The following is a 9,596-nucleotide window of genomic DNA, read 5'->3' as shown; positions in this document are numbered from 1 at the left end:
ATTCCCCGACTCTATATAGCAGTTTTCATCAAATTCTGTTAACCCATTTTCTCGTGGCTCGGCGTTGATATGGACTTAGCAACAAAAATATAAATTCATTAATATCTGTGTTATCAGAGCCGGTACGGTAAAAATGTATAAGACATAATTGATTGGAAATTTAATTCTATATAACTTTAATTATATAGTATTTATCGATAGGACCGCTAATAATATAAATATTCGATAATTACATTTAAGGCCTTCCCCTAAACTACCGTTTCACCGAGCGTGAATAAAGTGATTTATAGGCTAGATTGTAGCGGCTCATCCCTAGACTTTGCATACCGATTTTCATTAAAATCTCTTCAGCCGTTTTCTTGTGATGCGTGTACATACATACATACATACATACATACATAAATTATGGAAAAGTAAAGTACATTTTCTTGTCACTATGGACATGACCGATACAGAAATACCATTCTTTTCAAATTCTGAGCAATGTACAGACAATTTTTTTTTTTTTTTTTTTGCTAAGGGCTTTACGTCGCACCGACACAGATAGGTCTTATGGCGACGATGGGATAGGAAAGGCCTAGGAGTTGGAAGGAAGCGGCCGTGGCCTTAATTAAGGTACAGCCCCAGCATTTGCCTGGTGTGAAAATGGGAAACCACGGAAAACCATCTTCAGGGCTGCCGATAGTGGGATTCGAACCTACTATCTCCCGGATGCAAGCTCACAGCCGCGCGCCTCTACGCGCACGGCCAACTCGCCCGGTCAATGTACAGACAAAACTCTTATTTTATATATATAGATTTCTGAGCCAACACCTACAATATATGGTTCTGTCAACAATTACCTAGCCAGGCCATCAACATTTTATCTTCAACTTTAATTCTATGTGCCTTGCTACTCACTAAAATATGAGCTTGTCAGTCCAGAAACCATTCTGAAAATTCTGCAAGTAGTTACAAAAAATTTTTAGCATCCAATTACCATCACCTAACGGTCTGAAAACGAAGTTCACAGTCATACAATCTGATCTTGTCATTCAAGAAATTCCTTTGTTACATTTACACATTCTGCTGATAATAATGAGTACTCTACTAATCCTATCAAATAATGAATTACAATTTTTCCTTCATGCTCCACTTCAGTTCTGTTTTTGAGTTTCTATCATTTGAAGTAAAGGGGATGGAATGTTAATTAGGTCATCTAACTTTAAAGCAAAAGCTGACACAGGCTATTTTAAACTTTGTTTAAAAACAGGTCTCTTTTTCCTTTGTACCCCTTATGGAGCTTGGTCTTCCCCAGGCTTGTGGTGTATCTGTCTTTGAGGAAGTGTTTCTCATTGTTTATTTAGTGCAGAACCGCAGCTACAAGTCCCACTGGACTTGTACTCCTTAAATAATTTTGTTCACCATCACTAAGAAAAATAACTTGAATATTCAGATTAGGACAAACATTTAATGGGAAAAGAAGCAAATATGATACATGAAGAAATTTAACGACTTCACCTCAAGTGATAGAGGAAAAGAGGTTTCCTGTATCACTCTCCCGCCTCCCTGGGTGGGGGCAATAGAATAACACCCACGGTATCCCCTGCCTGTTGTAAGAGGCAAGTAAAAGGGGCCCCAGGGACTCTGAACTTTGGAGCGTGGCTTGGCAATCACAGGGCCCTTAGCTGAGCTCTGGCATTGGTTCCACTTGTGCCAGGCCCCTCACTTTCATCTACCCCATCTGACATCCTTTGGTCAACTCTTGTTCTTTTATGATCCCGACGGTGTTAGAGCATTCGAGGCTTAGGGAATCTTTCATTTTCATGCCCTTTATGGCCCTTGTCTTTCTTTGGCCGATACCTTAATTTTTCGAAGTGTTGGATCCCTTCCATTTTTTCTCTCTGATTGGTTTTATGTAGAGGATGGTTGCCTAGCTGTACAGTACTTCCTCTTAAAACAATAATCACTACTGCCACTTCCTGTACCACCTGTACAGTTTTTAAAAAACAGTTCTGTTACCTGACTGACATGACTATCAATATAGAGATTTTCACCTATTGAAATTCCATTTTCTGACAAATTGCTGCTCTTTATAGGCAGAAAAACGCAAGTAATTTCTGTATCGCACATGGCTGCCGCTTAACACACTCCTCCATTTAATTACGAAACAAGCCATGCAGTGGAGCCACCAGGACGATTTCCTGATGCACGCACCGATGCCTATAAAACTACTGCATTTCTTTTGCAATAAATATATAAATAAAATGGAATAAGAAGTAAGGTTGTGATATTTAATGTATACACAGTCCACTGAATTCTCTCCATTCAATGACGTATTCGTATTAAAAACAATACTTGCAGCTGTGTCCCAACACAGCCTATCCCATTCTTAGGAGCATATTTCTGGTTTTGGATTAAGAAGATACTGTTTGGTCCATGGGCACCCATGCCTGGGGGCAAGGTGGGGATGCCTTCCCCCCCCCCCCAGCTTTCAGGGAAAGGAAAAAATCTAATATAGTCAGGTGTTTTTCTTTCAAGAAAATGATTTAAAAATCGGTATTATGTAGAAGTGGTAGGGGGTACAGTGTGTGGTATTCTACTGTGGAATACAAGTCGCCATTCATCTTCCAAAATATTAAAAATACTACATACCCCCAGGTCTAGCCCCCCCCCCTACAAACTATCCTATGGGTGCCCTTGGTTTTGGTCCATGTGCACATGTTGAACATTATGTGAGAATGGGAGCCTCAAGCCAACATGTACTTCTGTGTTCAGTTGAAATCATAACTCTTCCACATGTCCTTTGAGAGTGCTGGCAGACTGTAATGAATTTAGGATGTAATCTTCTTTAATTAAAACAAACAATAAGAGAGAAGAATTTTTAATATTATTAAGACTACAGAGCAAACCACCATAGAATATTGAACTTCATATGAAAATAAAATATAACAAAAACAATACAGACATCAACTATACATCAATTTTATACTACATGAGCACCATATTCATTATCTTAAAAATACAATTTCACAGTCTTGTGTCTAGAAAAGTCAGTAGAACATATGTTGGTGAATTTAAGCTACCATAAGCACAACCAGTGAAGTGAAACCGACATAAATAAACATGACTAGAGGTGTAAAAGTTGCCAAATCTTATAACAGAAATATCTATGGATAAAAATAAAATAACATTCATTAAAAGTTTGGAGACGTAGAAGAAAAACAAATTTTGCATAAGCAGGTAAAGTGAAAAACGAAAAGAAGCATGGGGTGCCATGGAGAGAAGGTGTAAACTTAAAAATTTACAGCCCAATATACCAGCTCTCCAACTGCTTCATCATCTGATTCTTATAGCAAACAAATTTTTCCTTCTTTTGAATTTTACTTCCCCAAAAATAACACATATCAAAATACACTGCACAACTTTTGTATTGTTACAAAATCACATGCATACTAACCAAAATATAGTCATTCTCCTTAAGTGTAAAAATTTGGAAGAAACTTCTCAAGTGATTGGGGGGGATTTAACATCAAGGTTTGTTAAGATAGAAGCCATTTTTTTTTTCCTGGCTAGTGGTTTAACATGCACTAACACAGCAAAGGTTTCCGTCAACGGAACGATGGGAAAGGCTAGGATTGGGAAGGTAGCGGCCGTGGCCTTAATTAAGGTACAGCCCCAGCATTTTCCTGGTGTGAAAATGGAAACCACGGAAAATCAATTTCAAGGCTGCCAACGGTGGGATTCAAACCCACCATCTCCCAAATGCAAGCTCGCAGCTATGCGACCCTAACTGCACTGTCAACTCACTTGGTGTAAACCATTCTTTCCAGTGTCAACTTAGTTAATATAAAGTAATATAAACGTTATAAACTAACTTCTGATATCATTCATTCTCCAGAAGAACTGTGGTTTAGTATAGCGAAAGTGACAGGTGATACATAAGACTGCCTTTATGTTTAACTTCCACGTGTTGCTATCCTTAACACATGTTACATTTTGCTGGTAATGAAGTTGTCATCATATGAAAAAGAGGTTACCATTTGGTTCACAGTGTTACAGAAAAGTTTTGAGATTAAGACAAACAAGCATAGATTATGTGACAAGACAATATGTACAGTGCTTACATGAAAAAATGAAATGGTGAATGGCTTTTAGTGCCGGGAGTGTCTGACGACAAGTTTGACTCGCCAGGTGCAGGTCTTTTGAATTGACTCCCGTAGGCGACCTGCGTGTCGTGATGAGGATGAAATGATGAAGACGACACATACATCCAGCCCCTGTGCCAGAGAAATCAACCAATTACGCTTAAAATTCTTGACCCTACTGGGAATCGAATCCGGGACTCCTGTGACCAAAGGCCAGCATGCTAACCATTTAGCCATGGAGCCGGACACAGTGCTTAGATTACAAAACATAAAAATTCCAAAAGATAAGTGAATTTTAAAATATTAACCCTCAGAGGACAGAATTTAATATATATAAATCCCATGACACGTTGCCTGCAAGTGGAATAATGTTCTTTTGGCTTTTGTAGATATCCATAGTAAGTTCATAGTTGTTATACACTACGAGACAGAAAGAAGCCAACAAAACTGCAATGCAGCACAAGTCATTTAGAAAATATCTAGTGGAATCCTTCATGATCGAAAGCATGGCCACATATAAATCTCTAGGAAGGTCCAGCCAGAGACAGACATCAGAAGGCCCATCAAGGAAGAGACTGACTGGGATGCAACATTTCATGGATAGGAGGGACCAGAAAACTGGCATATTTCCTTGTGTGTTTGTAGGGCAAAAAGCGAAATGAAATGCACAAACTACTTTTGTGAAACCTGCTTAGTCAAACCATATCTCCAACCTGAAAAAGGTTCTATCATTCAAAGCAAGATCTTCCAAAACCATAAACAATTAACTTTCTACCAGTTGGTATCAGTGCTCTTATAGAAATATGCAACTATCTTCTATCTTACAGGATTCACAAGTGTCTAAGTGTTGGTGAGAAGTGTAAGTTGTTACAAGAGAAAAGTATGGAAAAGATCTGGTGATTGTATTCCTTGATCTAGAGAAGGCATACGATAGTGTTAATAGCGAAAAGGTGTGGGAAACCCTGGAAAGGAAAGGATATGGGAGGCAATCAAGTGAACTAGTGAAAGCAATGTATGAGAATAGTTTCAGTTCTGTCCAGACTCCAGGGGGACAGCAGATTGGTTTAGAAACTAAACTGGACTGAGGCAGAGAAGTGTATTGTCTCCACTTATGTTTATAATGGTTATGGATGAAAGTCTCACGGAAACCAGTCAAGATATGGAGGGGATATGAAAATGTTGTTTGCAGATGACATAGTTATCTGGGGAGTCAACAATACAGAAGTGCAAATCCAACTAGAGGCTTTAAATGACAACATGAGAAATGTGGTATGAAAATCAGTGTGGATAAGAGCAAAACAGTGGTGATGACAAAAGGAGAAAGAGAAGGAAAAGAATCATTATATCAGGGGACAAAACCTTGAGGTTGTTGAATACTTCAAATATTTTGGAAGTGAAATAATGCAAGAATGGATAAAGAGATCAGCAAAAGGGTACAAGGGGGAAGTATGTTCTACTAGAATGCGAGGAACCTGGTGTGGAACAGAGAAGTTTCTATGAAGTGAGAAGAGATAATGTACAAGATATACTATACATCTGCATTAACGTATGTCAGAGACTTGGACTTTGACAGCAAGAAATGAGAGTAAAATTCAGGCCAGTGAGATGAAGTTCCTGAGAAGTATGGCAGGGAAGGCAAGGAGAGAGAGAGAGTGAGAGAATTAAAACCGAGTGTTAGGATGGAGAAGAATAAATTGAGATTGTTTGGACATGTTATGAGGATGGAGGAGGGAAGGATACCAAAACAAGTGTTGGAGGCTAAGACAGAACGAAGAGATCAAGAGGGAGGCCCAGAGCAAGAAGGATAGACTCTGTCAAGAACAGTATAAGAAAAAGAAGACTGGACTGGAATACAATTACTGAAGAGAAGTGGTGGAAAGAGAAGCAACAGTGGAGAAGTTCCATCTACACCCTGACCTGGCAAGAGCTGGACAAGGGGAAATGATGATGATGAGTAACTATGAAAGTGTTTACCAATGGTAACTTCACGACTAATACCGTATTTACGGGAATAATCCCTGCATTTTTTTTTTTTTTAAATTGACGCACGAAATTGGGTGCAGGTTTTATTTGCGTCAAATTTTTTCAAAATTAGTCTTCCTAAAATTAGGGTGCGGGGATTATTCGGCAGCGGGGATTATTCACGTATATACGGTAACTTACTTTTTATATAATAAAATTCTTTCGGGCTGTTATGCCGTGGTCCACTCCTCCCGCTTCTCCCAGACGTTTCGACTACTGCTGCGGTAGTCATCTTCTGTGGCGTCGTGTAGATACGCTCTCCTGTATCCCGCTGGCGACTGCAAAATTTGTTTGGGAAGCAGCTGTATTTATATGTAAGTGTGTGGCCTCCAATTGGTTCGCGCTGTGCAAACCTACATCTGATTGACTATCTGAAAGCACGACCTCCGATTGGGTCGCGCCGAGCAGCTTGATGTTTGGTTGGCTATCTAAGCACGCGACCTCTGATTGGTTTGCGCCGGGCATGGATTCTGACTGGGTCGCTCCGAGAAGTCTGTCGTCTGATTGGATCTCGGAGTGCACGACCTCCGATTGGGTCGTGCCGAGCAATGGAACCTCTGGTTGGTTGACTGTAATGTCCCTGATCTTAGTAAACTTCAGCCGTACGTTATATAAAGGGGTGTACCAGGCCTTGCTGAGTTTCAGTCCTTCCTCCTTTCTATTAAAGTTATCCGGATGTTTATGTATTTCGATTGCTTCCCTGTAGAGACGGGCGTGAAAGTGGGATGTTGTGGCCAGTATGTCAGTATCCTCGTAACGGATCTCATGATTTCCGTCAAGCAGTGCATGCTCCGCTACTGCTGATTTGTCGGAGCACAAAAGGAATTGTCGCTTGGGGCAATACGACAAATCAGCAGTAGCGGAGCATGCACTGCTTGACGGGAATCATGAGATCCGTTACGAGGATACTGACATACTGGCCACAACATCCCACTTTCACGCCCGTCTCTACAGGGAAGCAATCGAAATACATAAACATCCGGATAACTTTAATAGAAAGGAGGAAGGACTGAAACTCAGCAAGGCCTGGTACACCCCTTTATATAACGTACGGCTGAAGTTTACTAAGATCAGGGACATTACAGTCAACCAACCAGAGGTTCCATTGCTCGGCACGACCCAATCGGAGGTCGTGCACTCCGAGATCCAATCAGACGACAGACTTCTCGGAGCGACCCAGTCAGAATCCATGCCCGGCGCGAACCAATCAGAGGTCGCGTGCTTAGATAGCCAACCAAACATCAAGCTGCTCGGCGCGACCCAATCGGAGGTCGTGCTTTCAGATAGTCAATCAGATGTAGGTTTGCACAGCGCGAACCAATTGGAGGCCACACACTTACATATAAATACAGCTGCTTCCCAGACAAATTTTGCAGTCGCCAGCGGGATACAGGAGAGCGTATCTACACGACGCCACAGAAGATGACTACCGCAGCAGTAGTCGAAACGTCTGGGAGAAGCGGGAGGAGTGGACCACGGCATAACAGCCCGGAAGAATTTTATTATATTGACACTGGCCGTGAAAGCCTTCATACTTTAATAACTTATTTTTTGTGGAAGGACTCTTATGCCATTTATGTGCTAATAGGCTGCTACGAAAAATTTCAAAAATTTCCTACTCATCTCTCAGATGGAGTACATTATTAATATTCAAGGTAAATCATTTACGTTATGCACATATGCATGTTTATAGCTAGGGGTAGATAAGTCTGGATGACTTTTAATTTACCATATTTTTGGTCAACGAACAGACATAAAATGCTTCCGCCCTCAAAGGGTTAATAGTCGATATGAAGTGAATATCATGTACCAAACACAAAGAGTGAAAAAATTTGCTACATATGCACATTAATTGTACTGAACAAAATAAATATACTTGGGGAAAGCACATGACGGTCTGGAAGCGAGCTGGAATCCAGCAGTCAATCACACCTTGCACCTTGCTGAGCTAATGAGTTGTAAGTGGCTCTTGTTTGGTGTGGAGAGGTTACCAAACTATTTTCTTCCACACACTCTTTAGTCTTTAATCTTCTTCAAGTCCACAGTAGTAGACGATTTGGCAATGCTGGCTACAGTAGATGTAGTAAATCCTATAAGCCGCTAATAGACACTGGGATGCCACTGGAGGGTAGTGGTGTGAGACGAGGTCGTCATGTTTTGTCCCCAAGTATAACAACAGGATATTTCTATAGGAATGACACACGGAGCTTCTTGAGCAATGGAATGAGCACATGTAAATTGTGAGCAACTGGTTCCTTTTTATTCTACTAGAGTTTTCAACACATTAACAAGAACATGCACAATCAGATCGTTAGACAAAGAGAATCACTAAATTTGACATGAACAGAAAATAATTAAAAATCCTACTGAAAATGAAGAAACAGAACTTAACATCTGTACTGACAAATTTCTCACATGTAACTTATTTAATTTCTCTCACTCTCACCTCCCGCAAAGGATCTCCTATGGGCGAGGATGGTAGAATACTCCTTAGTATCCCTAGCCTCTAATAAAAGGTGACCAAAAGGTTGACCTCCACCCCCCTGTGGATGGGAGTGGTAGAATAACCTACGGTATCCCCCGGCTGTCGTAAGAGGCGACTAAAAGGGGCCCCAAGGGCTTTGAACTTTGGAGCGTGGGTTGGCGACCACGGGCCCCCTAAGTCCTGGCATTGCTTCCCCTTACTTGTGCCAGGCTCCTCACTTTCATCTATCCTATCCGACCTCCCTTGGTCAACTCTTGTTCTTTTCTGACCCCGACGCTATAAGGTTTACGAGGGCTAGGGAGTCTTTCATTTTCACGCCCTTTGTGGCCCTCGTCTTTCTTTGGCCGATACCTTCATTTTTCGAAGTGTCGGATCCCTTCCAACTTTTCTCTCTGATTAGTGTTATATAGAGGATGGTTGCCTAATTGTACTTCCTCTTAAAACAATAATCACCACCACCACCACCAGGTTGACCCCCAGGGGATCTAAGGTTGGGAGTGTGGAATGGCGACCATGGGGTCCCTAACCGAGTCTAGAATTGTTCTCACAGACCAGTCCCCGGTTTCTCACTTTCAATGTTTCTACCAAACCTGCCTTGGTCAACTCTCGTTCTCTTCCAATCCTGTTGGCATTTGTTTGCATGGTACAAGGAGATTTTTCATTTTCACACCCTTTTTGGCTCTTCTTCTTTTGTTGATATCTTCATTCTTCAAAGTGTCAGAACTCTTCCATTTCCCCCCTGATTAGTGTTAAGAGAGGGTAATGTCCAAGTTGTACTTCCACTTACAACAACGAACACCACTTTCCCCCGAATGAAAGTTCAACATGATATTTACAGAACTCAAAATCTGAGTTAGGACACATGATCCTCTAGTAGGCTTTTTCGTAGTTTAATTCCAGCACCTCCTAGCCATATTACCATATACAAATTTACATTTGTATTTTCAATAAACAAAAACAAT

The sequence above is a fragment of the Anabrus simplex genome, chromosome 8, assembly GCF_040414725.1.
Source record: "Anabrus simplex isolate iqAnaSimp1 chromosome 8, ASM4041472v1, whole genome shotgun sequence".
NCBI classification, from domain to species: Eukaryota; Metazoa; Arthropoda; class Insecta; order Orthoptera; family Tettigoniidae; genus Anabrus; species Anabrus simplex.
The sequence above is the reverse complement of the archived record's forward strand: the minus strand, read 5'-3'. Positions refer to the sequence as shown.